At 42.7% G+C, this 19939-nt stretch overlaps 1 protein-coding gene across 1 annotated transcript in view; it reads left to right on the plus strand.

The window, feature by feature from the left end:
- The window catches only part of LOC106561580 (mitochondrial inner membrane protease subunit 2), a 259205-nt gene that overhangs the window by 152520 nt on the left and 86746 nt on the right, over positions 1 to 19939 (plus strand).

Raw genomic sequence — 19939 nt, forward strand, 5'->3', positions numbered from 1 at the left:
CCATCTATTTTGTGAAGTGCACCAGTCCCTCCTGCAGCAAAGCACCCCCACAACATGATGCTGCCACCCCTGTACTTCACGGTTGGGATGGTGTTGTTTGGCTTGCAAGCCTCCCCCTTTTTCCTCCAAACATAACGATTGCCATTATGGCCAAACAGTTATATTTTTGTTTCAGACCAGAGGACATTTCTCCAAAAAGTACGATCTTTGTCCCCATGTGCAGTTGCAAACCGTTGTCTGGCTTTTTTTATAGCGGTTTTGGAGCACTGGCTTCTTCCTTGCTGAGCGGCCTTTCAGGTTATGTCGATATAGGACTTGTTTTACTGTAGATAGATACTTTTGTACCTGTTTCCTCCAGCATTTTCACAAGGTCCTTTGCTGTTGTTCTGGGATTGATTTGCACTTTTCACACCAAAGTACGTTCATCTCTAGGAGACAGAACGCGTCTCCTTCCTGAGTGGTATGACGGCTGCGTGGTCCCATGGTGTTTATACTTGCGTACTATTGTTTGTACAGATGGACGTGGTACCTTCAGGCGTTTGGAAATTGCTCCCAAGGATGAACCAGACTTGTGGAGGTCCACAATTTTTTCTGAGGTCTTGGCTGATTTCTTTGGATTTTCCCATGATGTCAGGCAAAGAGGCACTGAGTTTGAAGGTAGGCCTTGAAATACATCCACAGGTACGCCTCCAATTGACTCAAATTATGTCAATTAGCCTATCAGAAGCTTCTAAAGCTATGACATCATTTTCTGGAATTTTCCAAGCTGTTTAAAGGCACAGTCAACTTAGTGTATGTAAACTTCTGACCCACTGGAATTGTGATACAGTGAATTATAAGTGAAATAATCTGCCTGTAAACAATTGTTGGAAAAATAACTTGTGTCATGCATTAAGTAGATGTCCTAACCGACTTGCCAAAACTATAGTTTGTTGACAAGAAATTTGTGGAGTGGTTGAAAAACGAGTTTTAATAACTCCAACCTAAGTGTATGTCAACTTCCGACAAACTGTATTTGGCTAAGGTGCATGTAAACTTCTGACTTCAACTGTATGCTGGGCACTTGTTAGCTGCTTTTCCTTCACTCTGTGGTCCAACTCATCCCAAGCCATCTCACAAAGACAAGGCGGTTGGAACCAAAAATTGCAAATTTGGACTTATTAGGCCAAAGGATAGATTTCCACCGGTCTAATGTCCATTGCTCGTGTTTCTTGGCCCAAGCATGTCTCTTCTTATTATTGGTGTCCTTTAGTAGTGATTCCTTTGCAGCAATTCGACCATGAAGGCCTGATTCACGTAGTCTCCTCTGAACAGTTGATGTTGAGATGTGTCTGTTACTTGAACTCTGTGAAGCATTTATTTGGGCTGCAATCTGAGGTGCAGTTAACTCTAATGTACTTATACTCTGCAGCAGAGGTAACTCTGCATCTTCCTTTCCTGTGGCGGTCCTCAAGACAGCCAGTTTCCTCAGCGCTTGATTTTGGGTTTTGCAACTGCACTTGAAGTTCTTGAAATTTTCCATATTGACTGTAATGATGGACTGTCATTTCTATGTGCTCATTTGAGCTGTTCTTGCCATAATAAGGACTTGGTCTTTTACCAAATAGGGCTATTTCTGTATATCCCCCTACCTTGTCACAACCCAACTGATTGGCTCAAACACTTTAAGAAGGAAAGAAATTCCACAAATTCACTTTTAACAAGGCACACCTGTTAATTGAAATGCATTCCAGGTGACTACCTCATGAAGCTGGTTGAGAGAATGCCAAGAGTGTGCATATGAACACATCTTTTTAAATACATTTTCCTTCATTAATTTCCACGAATCCTACCACCCCTCCCCTTATTGGAGTAAAGTAATGAACAACAACACTTAGGCTTCTACTTCCATTTTTTACATAGTATTTACATTTTAAGGACACAATCTATTTTGCAATAGTTATATTTTGTTTGTTTTTACTCCTATCCTCCCGCTATCCTCAACCCCTCCAATCTATTTCTGAAGACCATCCAGTTTGATTTCTATTTGCCATATATTTTTTAATTGTGCTGTTTCACAAAAGTGCTGAACCTATATACATTTTACGGACACAGTATAATTTACATTAGTTATCTTGTTGTTATTAGTCCCACCCTTAAGCTCCATTCAGCCCTTCCCATCTATCTCTGAACACCATCCATATTGGATTTTATTTGCCATATATTTTTCAACTTTTCTGTGATGTTTCACAAAAGTTCTGAACCTTTCTATTCTCATAGTTCTTGTAAATTAATTGTAAATTAAAGATAAACATTTTTGCTAAGACTCTTATTATATCATTGATCGATTGACTAGAACTTTTCAAATCACCCAGTAGTGCTATCTGCAGAGTTAGCTCCAGGTAAATGTTGCAATTCTTCATCCATTCCTGGACCTGCGACCAAAAACAACTTACACATGGTCAGTACCAAAACAAATTATCTAATGATTCTGTCTTTTCACAGCAAAATCTGCAGAGCTGGGATGGTTGTATCCCACATATATATAACATTATATTGGTTGCAAGAATTGTATATAATCATTGAAATTGAAAAATTATATGTTTTGAATCCAGCGTTGTTTTGCGTATCAGTTCATAAGCCATGTGCCATGGAATCGGTACATGGAAAATCTCTTCCCAACTACCTAACAATCTATATGGCACAGCTGTTTTTTGGTCCTTAAATTAAACTGGTATACTTTTTTATTGATCACAATTTTATTTGACCAATTTTAGTCTTTAATGCAGGGCTGACAGACAAACCACAGTTTTTCAATGGGGTTTAAGTCCGGAGACTAAGATGGCTTTGCAGAATGTAGATGTTGTGGTCAATTAAGAATTTCTTTGTGGATTTTGATTTGTGCTTGGGGTCATTGTTTTGCTGGAAAATCTACTTGGGGCTACGTTTCAGCCTCCTGGCAGACGCAACCAGGTTTTTGGCTAAAATCTCCTAGTACTTAGTGGAGTTAAAGTTCATGATGCCGTTGACCTTAACAAGGGTCTCAGAAACAGTGAAAGCAAAACAGACCCATAACATCAAAGATCCACCACCATATTTTACAGTACGTTATTTTCTGCATATGCATTCTTCTTTTGTGGCCAAACCCACCGCTGGTGTGCATGCCAAATAGCTATATTTTCATCTTATCTGACCATAACACCCAGTTCTTATCCAAGTGCCAATATCATTTAGCAAACTCCAGGATTTACATTTGTTGGTTGCTCTCAATAAAGGCTTTTTTTTTATGTCAACCCTTCCAAACAGCCTATTGTCATGGAGGTGGCATCTAATTGTTGATTTGGAGATTTGGTGACCCCAGGATGCGGCTAAGTTCTGTAGTTCTCCAACTGTGGCCCTTGGTCTTTTCTTTGCCTCCCGAACCATCTTCCTCACTGTGCATGAGGACAAGATACACGTGGGTCTTCTTCTAGGCAAGTTTATGACTGTTCCAGTGGTTGTTAAGTGTTATATATCAATAGTTTTATTTCAATGGTTTTTTGTACCCATTGTCCGATTTATGAAAGTCAACAAACATTTGACTATTTTCATTTGTGAGTTCTTTGCCTTTCCCCATGGTGATGGTTTTACCTTATATTTATACCCCAGTGAAAAAGGAAGCCATAAAAGGCCACAATACAGTTCCTTTCACTGAGATTAATTTTTTAAAAGTTGACCGTTAAGGCAGATTCAATTTTATAAGAATCGTTGGGTGCCAATGGCTTGTTAAACAAAATATTTTTCTCTGAGCAAATTGTATTAGTATGAAATAATATATTTTCCCAATTGTTTTTGAGCATACAATATATTTGTGTTTGTATTATTAATTTCATACAGTCTTTTTTGCTTATCTTTATCAAGGGTGCCAATAATTTCGGTCATGGCTATAATTGTATGTAGGAACTGGAAAGATGCAGACTAGATGAAAAATGACGTGAACATTTCTAAGGAGAGGAGCAGGAAGCTGTTTTCTGAGAAAGCATATTGGAGCTTTCCATAGCCAGAGGGAGACAGAGCAGCTAAGAGGGGCCTTTACTGAGACAGGGCGGCTGGGGAAAAGTGCTTCTTTGAAAATTTTATCACACAATACGAGAAGGCAAAAACCCATCCTTTATTGATAGGACCATCTAGAAAATAAAGATGTGGAGGTTCAAAGTACAGCAAACATGACAGGAAGCAAGGAGTTTGACTGGATCTGGGGGAGGAAAAACAAGCAAGCAAGCTGTGAAGGTTGCTTCACAGGAACTTAAGCATATGAATAACAAACTTGGACAATGGTCACTACATCGGAGTCAAGGAAAATATCAAATCTACAGCAAAACATCCTATATTCAGATTAGCACCCAATTCCTTGAAACTCTTTACAGCGCTGGCACACCTTAATACTTCAAAACATGCTTTTCTTTGCTGTGCTGAAAAGAGAGCTGCCTTGATGCTCGTGACATTTCCTGATTTTTTTTTAATGTTAAATAAGCCTCACATTCAAACTCCTCGAAGTTCATCAGAAGCTAATTCTGGCAATGACAGTTTCAAAGATTGCCAAAGAAGCCCATTATCTGATAGCTATCTCCAAGAGAAACAACAAAGAATATTGAGTCCTAATATGCTGTTCCCCTCTAAAGAATGCCTCAGCAGTGTGTACCATTGGATATGTCACCTTAGGTAAGCAGCCCAGTGTGGTTAGATCAATGGGTCAGTCTAGTCTGAACAGGGGAGTCAGTCTGCTTCTGGTTAAATGCCTCAGAGATCGATAGCTTTACAACTTCCCTCGGCTGAGCTCAGGGCGTACGTCCCAAATGGCACCTTATTCCCTATATAGTGCACTTCTTTTGACCAGGGCCCATAGGGCTCTGGTCAAAAGTAGAGCACTACATGTATATAAGGAATAGGGTGCCATTTGGAACGTGGCCTGGGTGTACTTTTGGAGGCCGGAGAGAATCGTTTCCTGCCATTGAGTTGTATAGTCTTTGAGGAGTGAGTCAACAAATGTTTCAGACATACAGACTCAACAAAATTAAAGAGAGAACCATTCAATTAATCTTTCTGGGTTTTTTTGTGCCGCGGTGACATTCAAAGCATCGTTGTGGGTGGTAATGTAATGTTGAAAACTGAAAACAGTGACTGAACAATGGTTAAACATGGCTGGTGACCGTATTGGCTCAAGACAGCATGGAAAGTGAATAGATAAATAAGTGTGTTTCCCAATAAAGTCTCTCAGCTGTTGATATGACAATTTTTTTGTACTCTACTACTGAGAAGTCTTGCTCTGCATTAACTGGTAACATGATAGTAATTTCTATAAATTAATTCATATTGTGTAAGTGCAGCTGAAAAATAAATGATGAGTTATACTGATTCTTGTCCTACAGTTGATTCTTTACATGAATTAATAGTGTGTCTCATCACATGTACTACTCACCCTGTATACCCCCCCCCTCCCCCCACACACACCATTTTAGCGGACACAAGTTGCACCTGTGTGGTTTCTGCAGTGCATCTCCCAACACACCTGCTTGTTTCAAGCAGCGTAACATCGCCAATACCTCTCCAGCCTGCGGATAATGAAAGGAATGGGGTGAAATATTAACTGGCCGTAATGAAAGATAGAGCTGTGATCCCAGAGGAGGAGGAGAGGAGAGAGGGAGGAGGAGGAGAGGCACCAATAAAATAGTGGAGGTAATAGAGAGGCCTCAGTTCAAAGGGCAGCTGGCAGAGCGGGGAATAAAAGAAGCGCTACATAAATCACTCCACACTGGAGGTCTGACACCAGCACTCCCTCCATATGGCACGACACCTGGCGGAGAGAGAAACCAACCCTACTATCTCAGCATGGAGAAGAGGAGAGAGAGAGCATTGTCCTGGCTGGGTAGGTACTAGGTTATCTCCACAGACACAAGGGTAATGTCTACACACACACAACTCAATGTGCTAAACAACCTCTGTACTGTACAGAGGGCGGAGTGTTAGCTAACAATTTTGGCTGCAGGAATATAGATTCATAAAGCCTGGGATTCATGAGAAAAACCCACTCCACAGCATGGAGGAGAGGAAAGCATTGTCCTGGCTCTGGCTGGCTGGGTAGTACACAGGTAACCTCCACATACACAGGGGTAATGTCCACCCACACGCACCCACACGCACACACTCTGTGCTGAACAACCCAACCTCTGTATCAAACAGAAGGGCAGTGTTACTTTTCGCTATACACTTTGTCTTCAGGAATATACATTTGTAACATACTGTAGCCTGGAATTTGTGAGAGGAAACTAACTCATAAAATATTCTTGTCACGTCCTGACCAGTATAAGGGTTATTTGTTATTGTAGTTTGGTCAGGACGTGGCAGAGGTTATTTTGTTTACGTGGTTCGGGGTGGTGTTTTATGTAGTAGGGTGTTTGATTTATTATTTCCGGGTTTTTGGGGTTATGTTCTAGGTTTGTATTTCTATGTGGTCTCTAGTCTTTTGTATTTCTATGTCTAGTTTATTGGGGTTGGACTCTCAATTGGAGGCAGGTGTTTTCTAGTTGCCTCTGATTGAGAGTCCTATATATGGGTATGTGTTTGTGGGAGATTGTTTCTTGTTTTGCTGAGTGTGCATGACAAGACTGTTTTGTTGTTCGTGCTTTCTTCGTTTGTTATTTTGGTGTTCTATTTAGTTAAAAATAAATACAAGATGAGCATCCACATTCCTGCTGCGTTTTGGTCCTCTATTCCCGACGACAACCGTGACAGAATCTCCCACCAAATAAGGACCAAGCAGCGGAGGAAGGAGCAACGGAGGGACGATTGTGAGAAGTGGACGTGGGAGGAGATTATGGCCGGAGAAGGTCCATGGAGGAAGTGGAGCGAAGACAGGGAACGCTACAGGGGAACACGACTGGCGTTTAAGCCCGAGAGGCAGCCCCAATAAAAAAAAATTGGGGGGGGCACACGGGTAATTTGGATGGGCAAGGATTGAGCCCCAGTCCAAATCCCCGTACCTTTTCTGGGCAACCAGTGACTGGACAGGTCCCGTGCTTCGGGGTAATGGGTACTGTGGCGAGGCCAAGTATTTTTAGGCCGGTACGCGCAATACCAGCGCCCCGCATTTGCCAGGGGGAAGTGGGCATCCAGCCAGTAAGAGCGATGCCAGTTCTGCGCTCGAGACCGCCAGTACGCCTCTATGGTCCAGTGCGTCAGCCCTGTCTGACTCGGCCTGTTCCCGCTCCCCGCACTAGCCCTGAGGTGCGTGTTCCCAGGTTGATAGCTCCAGTACCAGCACCATGCATCAGGCTTCCAGTGTGTCAACCCAGTCCGACTCGTCCTGTTCCCGCTCCCCGCACTAGCCCTGAGGTGCGTGTTCCCATGCTGATACCTCCAGTACCAGCACCACGCATCAGGCTTCCAGTGCGTCAGCCCAGTCCGACTCATCCTGTTCCCACTCCCCGCACTAGCCCTGAGGTGTGTGTTCCCAGGCTGTTACCTCCAGTACCAGCACCACGCATCAGGCTTCCAGTGCGTCAACCCAGTCCGACTCGGCCTGTTCCCGCTCCCCGCACTAGCCCTGAGGTGCGTGTTCCCAGGCTGATACCTCCAGTACCAGCACCACGCATCAGGCTTCCAGTGCGTCAACCCAGTCCGACTCGGCCTGTTCCCGCTCCCCGCACTAGCCCTGAGGTGCGTGTCCCCAGACTGGCACATCCAGTACCAGTACCACGCATCAGGCTTCCAGTGCGTCAGCCCAGCCTCGAGAGTTCGGCAATAGTGTGCAGTCCAGAGTATCCGGCAACAGTATGCAGTCCAGAGTATCCGGCAACAGTGTGCAGTCCAGAGTATCCGGCAACAGTGTGCAGTCCAGAGTATCCGGCAACAGTGTGCAGTCCAGGGTATCCGGCAACAGTGTGCAGTCCAGGGTATCCGGCAACAGTGTGCAGTCCAGGGTATCCGGCAACAGTGTGCAGTCCAGGGTATCCGGCAGTAGTGTGCAGTCCAGGGTATCCGGCAGCAGTGTGCAGTCCAGGGTATCCGGCAGCAGTGTGCAGTCCAGGGTATCCGGCAGCAGTGTGCAGTCCAGGGTATCCGGCAGCAGTGTGCAGTCCAGGGTATCCGGCAGCAGTGTGCAGTCCAGGGTATCCGGCAGCAGTGTGCAGTCCAGGGTATCCGGCACCAGTGTGCAGTCCAGGGTATCCGGCACCAGTGTGCAGTCCAGGGTATCCGGCACCAGTGTGCAGTCCAGGGTATCCGGCACCAGTGTGCAGTCCAGAGTATCCGGCACCAGTGTCTAGTCCGGAACCGAGGGAGACTTCCTGTGACCCGGAACCGAGGGAGTCTGCCTGTGACCCGGAACCGAGGGAGTCTGCCTGCGACCTGGAACCGAGGGAGTCTGCCTGCGACCCGGAACCGAGGGAGTCTGCCTGCGACCCGGAACCGGGTGAGTCTGCCTATGACCCGGAACCAAGGGAGTCTATCAGCAACCCGGAACTAAGTAAGTCTGTTGACGATCCGGAACTAAATAGGATTAACTGTGGATCAAATGAGTCTGCCTACAGTGTGGAACGGAAGAGGTCTGCCTACGATCCGGAACGATGGGAGTCTGCCTACGGCCCGAAACTGAGCAAGTCTGTCTGCATTCTGGAGGACAGTAGGCCGGAGCCAGAACCACCTCCTGTATAGGTGGGTTGGGGAGGGAGGGGGTGTAGCACAAGTGCCGTCGGTGACGGCAGCCACCCTCCCTTCCCTCCCTTTAGTTTAGGGGGATTTTTTGTTGTTGTTTTTTATTTATTTTTATTTATGAGGTGCAGGCGGGGTCTGCACCTTTAGGGGGGGTACTGTCACGTCCTGACCAGTATAAAGGTTATTTGTTATTGTAGTTTGGTCAGGACGTGGCAGAGGGTATTTTGTTTATGTGGTTCGGGGTGGTGTTTTATGTAGAAGGGTGTTTGATTTATTATTTCCGGGTTTTTGGGGTTATGTTCTAGGTTTGTATTTCTGTGGTCTCTAGTTTTTTGTATTTCTATGTTTAGTTTATTGGGGTTGGACTCTCAATTGGAGGCAGGTGTTTTCTAGTGGCCTCTGATTGAGAGTCCTATATATGGGTATGTGTTTGGTTAAGTGTTTGTGGGAGATTGTTTCTTGTTTTGCTGAGTGTACCTGACAAGACTGTTTTGTTGTTCGTGCTTTCTTCGTTTGTTATTTTGGTGTTCTCTTTAGTTAAAAATAAATACAAGATGACCATCCACATTCCTGCTGCGTTTTGGTCCTCCATTCCCGACGACAACCGTTACAATTCTTAGTATAGCATAGACATAATTTCAAAATGTGTAAGATTCAGAGAAAAATCTTCAGGGACCATATAATGAAGAGAATGCTGGGCTAATTAGAACAATAAAATGTCAGATGCAAATAAAACATTCAGAGTACACATGTTGTTGCCATGTGATTTTTAAATCACGTATAGAATAATTAATCCTATTAATGTGGTTTTATGTTTCTCTTTGTCAAATTATATAAAAGACTCTGTGGTGTTTGAGTACATGCCGTCTACAAATGGCAGGGCAGGAATTCAATTGTTGCAGATTGTGGATTTTTTAAACAATACATTCTGGCCTATGGTGAATGGCTGTACTACCTCTGTTACTGAACATACAGTACCAGTCAAAGTTTGGACACACCTACTCATTCCAGGGTTTTTCTTTATTTTAACTATTTTCTACATTGTAGAATAATGGTGACAACATCAAAACTATGAAATAACACGTATGGAATCATGTAGTAACCAAAAACATGTTAAACAAATCAAAATATATTTTATATTTGAGATTCTTCAAAGTAGCCACCCTTTGCCTTGATTTCAGCTTTGCACACTTTTGGCATTCTCTCAACCAGCTTCATGAGGTAGTCACCTGGAATATATTTCAAATAACAGGTGTGCCTTGTTAAAAGTTAATTTGTGGAATTTCTTTCCTTCTTAATGCATTTGAGCCAATCAGTTGTGTTGTGACAAGGTAGGGGTGGGTATACAGAAGATAGCCCTATTTGGTAAAAGACCAAGTTCATATTATGGCAAGAACAGCTCAAATAAGCAAAGAGAAATGAAAGCCCATCATTACTTTAAGACATTCAGTCAACACAGAAAATTTAAAGGAACTTTTAAAGTTTCTTCAAGTGCAGTCGCAAAACCCATCAAGCGCTATGAGGAAACTGGCTCTCATGAAGACTTCTACAGGAAAGGAAGACCCAGAGTTACCTCTGCTGCAGAGGATACCGGTGGAAATTTGTCCTTTGGTTCAATGAGTCCAAATTGGAGATATTTGGTTCCACCGCCGTGTCTTTGTGAGACGCAGAGTAGGTGAACAAATGATCTCTGTATGTGTGGTTCCCACCGTGAAGCATGGAGTTCCGCTTGCGTCCCACCTACTCAACAGCCAGTTGAATCCTGTGGCGCGTTATTCAAATACCTTAGATATGATATTATTTCAATTTTTCAAAAATATGACTATTTTACACCATTTTAAAGATAAGACTCTCGTTAATCTAACCACACTGTCCGATTTCAAAAAGGCTTTACAACGAAAGCAAAACATTAGATTATGTCAGCAGAGTACCCAGCCAGAAATAATCAGACACCCATTTTTCAAGCTAGCATATAATGTCACATAAACCCAAACCACAGCTAAATGTAGCACTAACCTTTGATGATCTTCATCAGATGACAACCCTAGGACATTATGTTATACAATACATGCATGTTTTGTTCAATCAAGTTCATATTTATATCAAAAAACAGCTTTTTACATTAGCATGTGACTAGCATTCCCACCGAACACTGCCGGTGAATTTACTAAATTACTCACGATAAACGTTCACAAAAAGCATAACAATTATTTTAAGAATTATAGATACAGAACTCCTCTATGCACTCGATATGTCCGATTTTAAAATAGCTTTTCGGTGAAAGCACATTTTGCAATATTCTCAGTAGATAGCCCGGCATCACAGGGCTAGCTATTTAGACACCCAGCAGGTTTAGCACTCATCAAAGTCAGATTTATTATAAGAAAAATGTTATTCCCTTTGTTGTCTTCGTCAGAATGCACTCCCAGGACTTCTACTTCAATAACAAATGTTGGTTTGGTCCAAAATAATCCATCGTTATATCCAAACAGCGGCGTTTTGTTCGTGCGTTCTAGACACTATCCTAAAGGGTAACTAAGGGTGACGAGCATGGCGCAATTCGTGACAAAAGAATTCTAAATATTCCATTACCGTACTTCGAAGCATGTCAACCGCTGTTTAAAATAAATTTTCATGACATTTTTCTCATAAAAAAGCGATAATATTCCAACCGGGAATCTGCGTTTAGATAAACAGACAAAGGAAAATAAATCATTCGGTCGAAGCGGGCACGCGCCTAAGCCCATAGTACTCTGAGTGGCCACTTGCCAAAAGCGATAAAGTGTTTCAGCCAGAGCCTGCCTCGATATCGTTCAACTTTTTCCCGGGCTCTGAGACCCTATGGAAGACGTAGGAAGTGTCACGTTATTGCACAGATCCTGAGTCTTCAATAAAAAGAGCCAAGATGAAACACTACTTCTCAGACAGGCCACTTCCTGCTTGAAATCTTCTCAGGTTTTGGCCTGCCATAGGAGTTCTGTTATACTCACAGACACCATTCAAACAGTTTTAGAAACTTTAGGGTGTTTTCTATCCAAAGCCAATAATTATATGCATATTCTAGTTACTGGGCAGGAGTAGTAACCAGGGTACGTTTTTTATCCAGCCGTGTCAATACTGCCCCCTAGCCCTAACAGGTTAAACAGCCATATAGGTGGTTCCAGCGTGGGAATGAAAGCAGTGTAGACACACGATTCCTTGGAGAGAATAACCGGGTGGTCCTGCTTGAATTCACCCTCTTAGACACAACTACTCATCCGTAACATAGATTGTTAAAAGGTCCCTTTGTCTTCTTCAACCTCGTGTTGCGTTTTGGGGTTACAACTAATCGGACCTTGGCTACAGCTCGTGATCACCTGGTCAATGTTAATTCTTAACTCAAATGTTTTTCCCCTCGGGTCAGAAATGGGCGTTTACACCTTTAGGGCAAGTTCTCTGGGCGTAACTAGTTACGAGGCAAGGTCTGGATTTTACACAGATCCAATTTAGACAACTAATGTCACATTTCATCTTTACAAAAACATTTTCTTTGATCTGGACATTTTCCACACATGGTACAGTATGCAAACATCAGGGAAATATTATGAAAACTCTTCAAGTTACAATGTTTTCGTTATAATGTCGTCATTTAACTTTTAATAACATAACAAAAACAACATTCATTTCATATTCCATCTATCATCATTACTACCATTTTGGCTGACGAAACATATTGTCCCAAAGTCCATTTATTGCACGTTACTGTTCTGAGGTAGGTTCTCCATAGGCACATCATACATTCCGTTCCTCCACAGTGAGAGGATAAAGGGATTTTGCCTGCTGCCTTAAGATTTACAATGGGCGTGAGGTGTCATAAAACTCCCCACCTCCATACCTCTCAATCTCTCCCCCTCTGGCGGGTGTGAGAGATGTCTCTTGTAGGAGTGTGGTCCACGTTAACCTGACCCAAACATGCCAGTCATGACAGTGCCTTTTGGCAAACTCCAAGAGGGCTGTCATGTGCCTTCTACTGAGGAGTGGCTTCCGTCTGGCCACTCTACCATAAACGCCTGATTGGTCGAGTGCTGCAGAGATGGTTGTCAAATCAAATCAAATCAAATCAAATTTATATAGCCCTTCGTACATCAGCTGATATCGCAAAGTGCTGTACAGAAACCCAGCCTAAAACCCCAAACAGCAAGCAAAGCATGTGAAAGAAGCACGGTGGCTAGGAAAAACTCCCTAGGAAAAACTCCCTAGAAAGGCCAAAAACCTAGGAAGAAACCTAGAGAGGAACCAGGCTATGAGGGGTGGCCAGTCCTCTTCTGGCTGTGCAGGGTGGATATCATAACAGAACATGGTCAAGATGTTAAAATGTTCATAAATGACCAGCATGGTCAAATAATAATAATCATAGTAGTTGTCGAGGGTGCAACAAGCACGTCCGGTGAACAGGTCAGTGTTCCATAGCCGCAGGCTTGTCCTTCTGGAAGGTTCTCCCATCACCACCGAGGAACTCTGCAGCTCTACCAGAGTGACCATCAGGTTCTTGGTCACCTTCCTGACCAAGGCCCTTCTCTCCCGATTGCTCAGTTTGGCCGGGCGGCCAGCTCTAGGAAGAATCTTGGTGGTTCCAAACTTCTTCCATTCAAGAATAATGGAGGCCACTGTATTCTTGGGGACCTTCAATGCTGCAGAAATGTTTTGTTACCCTTCCCCAGATCTGTGCCTCCTGTCTCAGAGCTCTACGGACAATTCCTTCGACCTCATGGCTTGGTTTTTGCTCTGAAATGCAGTGTCAACTGTGGGACCTTATATAGACTGGTGTGTGCCTTTCCAAATCATGTCCAATCAATCAATTTTTCTTGCCCTTTCTGCTGTTGTCTGTGCCCAATAATGTTTGTACCATGTTTTGTGCTGCTAACACGTTGTGCTGCTGCCATGTTATGTTGATACCATGTTGTTGTCATGTTGTCATAGGCGTCGTAAGGAGTGGACCAAAACGCAGCGGGTAAAGTGCTCATCTTCTTATTTTATTAAAGGAAAAACACTTAAACAAAACAAGCGACGAAAACAGTCCAGTAAGGTGCACAGTACTAGAAACAACCACCCACAAAACACAAGAGAAAACAAACCCAACTAAATATGGCCTCCAATTAGAGACAACGACAACCAGCTGATTCAAATTGGAGGTCATTGCCAAAACCCCAACATAGAAATAGAAAACTAGATAAACACATAGAAATAGATAACATAGGACATAAACCAAAAACACCGAAACACACAAAACAAACACGCGCTGACCAAACTACAATAACAAATAACCCCTTTTACTGGTCAGGATGTGACACATGTTGTGCCACTATCATGCTGTGGTGTCATGTGTTACTGCCATGCTATATTGTTTTCTTAGGTCTCTCTTTATATAGTGTTGTGGTGTTTCTCTTGTTGTGATGTGTGTTTTGTCCTATATATATATATATATATATATATATATATATATATATTCTTTTTTTTTTTATCCCAGCCCCCGTTCTGGCAGGAGGCCTTTTGCCTTTTGGTAGGCTGTCATTGTAAATAAGAATTTGTTCTTAACTGACTTGCCTAGTTAAATAAAGGTTAAATCAATCAAATAATTACGAAATTTAATTTTCCACAGGTGGACTCCAATCAAGTTGTAGAAACATCTCAAGGATCATCAATGCATCTGAGCTCAATTTCAAGTCTCATAGCAAAGGCAAACTGCCAAACCCTAACCTGGACGACGCTGAGGCTATGGGACTCCCAAACATGGCTGGTTGTGATAGAGCCTGAAATCGAACCAGGGTCTGTAGCGATGCCTCTAGCACTGAGATGCAGTGCCTTAGACCGGTGCGCCACGCGAGAGCCCCATTATTGGGTATTATGTGTAGATTGATGAGGAACATTTTTTTATTTGATCCACTTTAGAATAAGGCTGTAACGTAACAGAATAAATAAAAACCACCGTAAAATATAACAAACAAACAATGGGTAACAAAACCCGTCACACACTAGAATACGTGCACAAGCACTTACAACAAACAATTCCGAACAAAGACATTGGGGGAACAGAGGGTTAAATACACAACATGTAATGATGGAATTGAAACCAGGTGTGTGGGAAGACAAGACAAAACAAATGGAAAATGAAAAGTAGATCGATGATGGCAAGAAGACTGGCGACGCCGCCCGCCGAACGTCGCCTGAACAAGGAGAGGCATCGACTTCGGCGGAAGTCGTGATAGTATCTCAGTATTTCTATTATTTATTTTATACAGTCTTTCTTGCTCAATCTTATCAAGGGTGCCAATAATTTAGGTCATGACTGTATATCTTTTGACAAAAGAGAGGATGTTGTGTAGAAAGCCACATATAAAGAAATGTGATGTCCATTCCGTAATGGAAGATGGCTGGATGCACTCTGCTGGAGGCTACTGCTGGGTGCATTGTGCATCCACTCTTACATGAATTGAAAAGATGGACCACCATTAGCAGAGTTCTACAGTAGCAGCACGCAAAAGGCTTATTATATAAGGTTATATGTGTTGTGGTGCAGGCTACTTTAAATCAGATTGTTAACAAAAACGTAGAAACCTTAGTGGGGTGGTGGCAGCTCCAAGATAGCTGTAGGATTAGCTGATGCCCAGCATCTGCAGTCTGCAGGCCGAGACTCTTCCTGATTGACTGATTGATTCGAGGATAATTTGTTGTTTTTCCTATATGAGCCATCTGGTTATTACAGATTCACAGCACAGCGGGCTCTGCCTCTGTGAGGAGAGCTGTTGAAGTTGTCACTTCCTCCAAATGGTCTTTTTTTTAGAAGCATGCAGACGGACGGTCGGAGGGACGATCGGGGGGACGGTCGGAGAGACGGCAGGCGTTAAGTAGTGTGGATCACCCAAATGCATTAAGCCTTTAGTCTTTAGTGATGCTATTATCTTCAGCCAATACTTAATATTCACCTTCAAATAGGCCCTGCTGGGGAGATTCTGTTGGTGTATTTTTGGAAAGGAAACATTTTTTTTCATGAGTCTCTTTCCAGGCCCATTTTGGTGATAACAGCAGTTGCATTTGTCTCTCTAATGTTCACATGATGCATCGCTCTTAGCTTAATTGTATCATATTGCAGTATTGAGCTTGTAAGTTTACTTATTCAAGTTTTGTGAAATTGACACTGGTGAAGCGGCACTGACTGAGCCAGCATCTCATTTTTAGTGTTTGAGTAGCTACACATGTATTGTTTGCATCACTCTGTTCTGTCACCATATCAAAGTTGTTGATAAGGATGCTGCTCCAAAATGATCTTTCTAGTGGGTCCCGCGGTGCGGCTAAAGAACAACTCAGTCCCAAAGAGCTTTCAACCATTCCTGTTTTTTGCTAATTTACAATTCAAATAATTTAAATACCCAATTTGTGCTAAATGCTTCATTACAAAATAGCGGCCTGTGTTTCTTGGCTGTGATCTTTCCTGATTTGGCAGATTTTGGGGAGTGGGGGGATGGGGTGGGGGGTAAGAGAGTGAAATAGAGAGAGCGAGAGGGAGACAGAGGATGTAGAAATGATGAACAGAAAGCACATCACAGTACCAGCCAATGGTTATTGTAGTGTGCTAAGAACCTCCAGTAATGAAGCCAAGCTGGAGTCAACTCTCCGGTGTGCCCTACCTTCAGCAGTACTAGAGGACCTGTGGTAGGCTCTCTGGTTTCCTCGGTTACTGAAGCCTTAGTGAGCGGAATATGTCTGAACCTATGTAACAGGTTATATAGTGTGATGCACTCACTCACATAGGCTACCCACTTACCACCAGAATGGGAAGTGATGTGCTGTACGGCTGTGAGGAATTATTTAGTTTCAAGCACTCCGCTCCTCTAAGCCAAAATGCCATCCATCAAGTGCACTCAGCATGGGAGCCTGTTCCAGAGAGGATCCCAGCGCCCTAAAAGCCCTGCAAACCGAGCGCGCTGAAAACGCGAGTCACAGAGATCAGTGCATTTATAAAGCTTCTACCTCAGACCAATGTTTATACATCGCTCTCTGTGCAGAAAAACATTAATGGATAGAGGGCCATTCTTGCAACCAAAAATACTTCCCCCAAAAGGTGCTTTGATTCTCTAAGGAACATTGTGAATGGCTGGTTTACTTAAAGTGCTTTTGTGGTAATAGTAGCCACTCTGTGAGAGTCTCTAACAGATTGTGGTATAACTGGCAAGTACAAGGCCATCTCAGATTGTGGTGAAGTTGTTGACTACTAAGAACACTATGATGTTCCCTCAGGAAAACAAACTTCTTGTCTAAGATGACCACACAGAACTCAGGATGTCTGGCAGATGAATGGAAGAACCATTCAACACAGAGTTTGTTTGTCTCTTGGTGTCAGTATGGTTTTCCAAGTCTTAATCAGATGTCTGAATGTGCTGAGGTGACATTTCATTTGACCAACATGGTGGGTTGGGTTCAACGTTAATGAGAGTGATGCTTCAACAACACTGGCTCCAACGGTCGGTCTAGGGGATTGACAACCTCTCCTGAGCTGCTGGTAATTCCCTCTAATCTACCTCTCTCACCTTGGCTACCTGCTATAATCACCGCACTAGGAGGAGGAAGACAACGTTTAAATGAACCAGCTTAACGGGTCATTAGGAAAAGGTAAATGATTCATTACGGAATGTGTAATCATAGCAGGGCCTTTGATGGCAGGCAGCTGCGTAGCATAGCACCGCTCGCTGCTTTTGAATGCCACATACGCTGCTGGAAGCGGGATAAGGGAATTCTCTGAGTCCCCACTTTGAGAGCTAGCTAAGCTAGCCACGCCCGCTCGGTGCTCAGCGCTTTCGCTCACGTTGACAGCAGCCATGAAGAAGCACTGGGATCAGAGGATCCAGGAAGAGGTTAGGGTGTGTAAATAGAGTTGGTAATTAACTAGGAATCAACTCAAAATGTTCATCACTAATGTCAGGGTGCATGCACATAGATTTGTGTTTAGTTTGTTGTTGTTGCTGCTGTAACAGTTGCCCCCCCCTGCTGTGAAGCGCTTGGGCCAGTGAACAAAAAGCAGATTTAGCCTCCTGTGATGGACTGTAGGCCTACATGTGAGGTGACACTTGATTGTCAGCTGGAACTAAAGCCATTATTTTTATACAGTTCTAAAGGGTGTTAGCTAATCTAGTGTCATCACTTACAGATATAACCATGATAGACCTAAATAGAATGCAATTTATTGTATCCTATGGATATAACCACCATACATTTGATATATTCACATTCACATCTTACATACTGTAGTCCTCGCTCATAATTGCCTTTCATTAGGTGTATCCTGTGTATACACTACTGGCAAAAAGTTTTAGAACACCTACTCATTCAAGGGTTTTTCTTTATTTTTACTATTTTCTACATTGCAGAATAATAGTGAAGACATCAAAACTATGAAATAACACATGTGGAATCATGTAGTAACCAAAAAAGTGTTAAACAAATCAAAATATATTTTATATTTGAGATTCCACAAATTCACTTTTAAGAAGGCACACCTGTTAATTGAAATGCATTCCAGGTGACTACCTCACGAAGCTGGTTGAGAGAATGCCAAGAATGTGCAACGCTGTCATCAAGGCATAGGGTGGCTACTTTGAAGAATCTCAAATATAAAATATATTTAGATTTGTTTAACACATTTTTGGTTACTACATGATTCCATATGTGTTATTTCATAGTTTTGATGTCTTCACTATTATTATACAATGTAGAAAATAGTAAAAACAAAGAAAAACCCTTGAATGAGTAGGTGTTCTAAAACTTTTGACCGGTAGTGTTATTGTAGGAAGTGATATTTTACTTTGAAGAGAGGGTGTAATCATGTTTGATGATGAATATGGTACTACCGGTATGTATACGAAAACAAAAATATAAACGCAACATGTATAAAGTCTTGGTCCCATGTTTTATGAGCTGGAAAAAAATATCGCCGAAATGTTCCATATGCACAAAAAGCTTATTATCTCAAATTCTGTGCAGAAATGTGTTTACATCCCTTGCCAATATAATCCATCCACCTGACAGGTGTGGCATATCAAGAAGTTGATTAAACAGCATGATCATTACACAGGTGCACCTTGCACTGGTGACAATCAAAGGCCACTCTAAAATGTGCAGTTTTGTCACACGACACAATGCCACAGACGTCTCAAGTTTTGAGGGAGCGTGCAATTGGCATGCTGAGTACAGGAATGTCCACCAGAGCTGTTGCCGGGGAATTGAATGTTAATTTCTCTACCGTAAGCCGCCTTCAAAGTTGTTTTAGAGAATTTGGCAGGACGTCCAACCGGCCTCACAACCGCAGACCACGTGTAACCACGCCAGCCCAGGACCTCCACATCTGGCTTCTTCGCTTGTGAAATCGTCTGAGGGGGATGGTGGGGGGGCTGAGCAGTATTTCTGTCTGTAATAAAGCCCTTTTGTGGGGAAAAACTAATTCTGATTGGCTGGGCCTGGCTCCTCAGTGGGCTGCGCCCCTGCCCAGAAATGTAAAATTCATAGATTAGGGCCCAATGAATTTAGTGTATTTTAATTGACTGATTTCCTTATATGAACTGTAACTCAGTAATTGTTTTTGCTCAGTATAAATTAATTAGTGGAGGAGCTTCAGATGTAGCTGCTTACTGACTTCCATCACTCTGCCCACGGTGAGGGTCTGTACAGCAGTGATGAATGCTTTGGAGTGCTTGCCTGCTTCCTGCTTTTAAAGTGTGTATTGACTCATAAAATACCATTTCCTCCTCCGTCGTTTTATTACAAAAGGCTTTGCTAATTCTAGTACTACTGCAGCTCTGTGAGAGTATTTCTATTTCCTGCTTCCTGTGGTGAGCTGCAACTCCCCAGAAAACAAAACACTCACTGATTGGTTGTCATCAGTGTGTTCTCCTTTTGTTGAATGTTTTATTTCTGTTTTATCCAATATGATTTTGTAAAAGAATGGGTATAAAAGTGAGTAAGGGAGAGCAGTCTTCAACTCCCATTCAAACATTCAAAAACGAATCAAAAGTATAAAAGAACCAATGTTTTCAGTTGTTCATAATCATATCCAGTTTATCAGCAAAGATTAAGTATCCCTGTTTCAGAGTTTAGATAATGATACAATCACACAAAGCCCCAATACAAGATCACACAAAGTCACCAGTGTTGTTTTATCTTAATGGACCACTGAGTGGGGAAATAATTACTTGAAGCCCCAGGGTGCAGTTTGAGGAAAGCTTGAGAAATGTGAACATTT

The sequence above is a fragment of the Salmo salar genome, chromosome ssa10 (genome assembly GCF_905237065.1).
Source record: "Salmo salar chromosome ssa10, Ssal_v3.1, whole genome shotgun sequence".
Classification (NCBI taxonomy): Eukaryota; Metazoa; Chordata; class Actinopteri; order Salmoniformes; family Salmonidae; genus Salmo; species Salmo salar.